At 35.3% G+C, this 2,060-nt stretch overlaps 1 non-coding gene across 1 annotated transcript; it reads right to left on the bottom strand.

Moving 5' to 3' along the window:
- Positions 1-1,630: 1,630 nt before the first annotated feature.
- Trnap-ugg lies at positions 1,631-1,702 on the bottom strand. The gene has a single exon. It is a non-coding gene; the product is annotated as a tRNA-Pro (tRNA).
- Positions 1,703-2,060: the final 358 nt, after the last annotated feature.

Below are 2,060 nucleotides of genomic sequence, written 5' to 3'. Positions count from 1 at the left end.
AGAGAGAGAGAGAGAGAGAGAGAGAGAGAGAGAGAGAGAGAGAGAGAAAGAATGCCGTCGTCTCGGGAAATAAATTTTATACAATTGGAAGCAATTCAATGCACGGCGCGCGCATTGAAGAAATAATATGAAATAATAAAAGCGAGACAAAAGTTATAGATTTGCGATGTGTATATCATAATTGATACGGCCAGAAAATAAGTTTTATACAGAACATTGCGCTCTACGAGAGATATAATTTTAATATTACTTACTAAATAAAATTATTTTTTTATAAAAGACTATTTTTTCGTCAAAAGGGTTATCATATTCACAAATAAAGATTTATTCTATTACTTATTTATTTACTTTTTATTCATTTACTTTTATTTATTAATTTACTCTCTAATAAAACAATGAATAAATGTATATCAGTTTTTGAGAAGGAGAGTCAGCATGACGAAGAAACCGGAAGACTATTATTTCACTTGTCTTGTCGAATGTTTAGAAAAGCAGGAAAGGCATCTTTTTCATCTGAAAATTAGTAACAGCCGCCAAGGGTGCCCTCGGTCCCGGTAATTTAAGGGAGAAACAATAAAGATAGGGTTTCACCGAGTCATTACATCATCATTAAGCGTGGCAGGTGGCGTATCACCCACACACGCGGTCCCGCACCTCTTCCTGTGTGATCTTTGCATTAAACCGTGAAATACACACGTTAAACGCACCTGTGTCCCAAGCGTGTCCGCCTAATGCGAGCCGGCAACTTTCAGGAAATTGCCTTTGGGACTAGTTTAACTTAACCGAAAACCTGCCCGAGCGTGCCGCAATGGTCGATCGATCGTTGTAAAACCTGTTTCTACACGATGAACGGAAAAATTTCTCCGTCGCAAAGTATCATATTGAGGTAAAAGTTACATTTGTCTATTTTTACAACGCACGTTAGCAATCTCGGTTGCCGCGGTGAAAAAAATAAGTTTTGTGACCAGGGATTCTTTTTGTCGGAAAAAGATTTACTTCACGGCTAATTATCATTATAAAATGATTTTAACGGTTTTAAGAATTTCACACGCTGGAAGTTTAGAATGGTCACTCGGTTTTTATAAATAATTTCATGCCTTAATGAGAAACCTTATTTCCCATTTCTGTAATATAAACGAAGATAAAAAACGAGATAAAAAATAGATCGCTTATCTGAGTTTATTTTTGTATTCTAAGATTTTCAGAGGCAAAATTAGATCATGATTTAATCCTGTCGAGTTTCAAAAGAGTTTCCCGAGCGATAAACGAAATAATAGATGCATACATCGCATTCATAGCATACGGAGAGTGATAAGAGTCACTATTCACGCATTTGGCGTGATCACACGCGTTACGCGCTGTCGCGCATGCAAAGCACAGATATTATCTAAATAAAGATTTACTCTGTGCTTTTTGCTCGGTGCTTATCTAACTTTCACGTCACGTACAGCTGGCTCACTAGCTGAAATGATATGTAGCACGTAAATACATCGGCGTATTATCAGACGTATTTAAATGATATGTATTTCGCTCCAATTTTAAAGAAGTAAACGTACTCTGAAATATAATGGCATAATACTAATCATGTAATCTATCAGAAGAAAAATAACAATGCGACAAAAAAAAATATGGGCTCAGCCGGGATTTGAACCCGGGACCTCTCGCACCCAAAGCGAGAATCATACCCCTAGACCACTGAGCCGTTGTTGGGAGAGGAGGCTTACAACATGCTATCATAGTATGTGTAATTTATTTTATATATATACATGTAATTTTTTTGTTTTCTTTTCACTTGACAGTCGATATCTCTAATAAATAGTGGAAAATTAATTTTTACGTTAATACGCTCGCAAAAGTAGCCCGACTTCAAGATTTGGATGAATTTAAAAATACATATAAAATAAAGATGGAGACAAATATACCTAAAGTTGATTTGTAAATTCGATATTTGCATAAAAAATTACTATTTTATTCTCATTATCATAGAAACATGATTGCTAACTGTGATTGATAACGAAAATAGCATCCAGCATATTTGTTCATCGCATAAGAGCAAATTA

The sequence above is a fragment of the Odontomachus brunneus genome, unplaced genomic scaffold, assembly GCF_010583005.1.
Source record: "Odontomachus brunneus isolate Ranch 3 - 2012 unplaced genomic scaffold, Obru_v1 Obru_scaffold_032, whole genome shotgun sequence".
Lineage (NCBI taxonomy): Eukaryota > Metazoa > Arthropoda > Insecta > Hymenoptera > Formicidae > Odontomachus > Odontomachus brunneus.
This window is presented reverse-complemented; position numbering and strand designations above follow the sequence as displayed.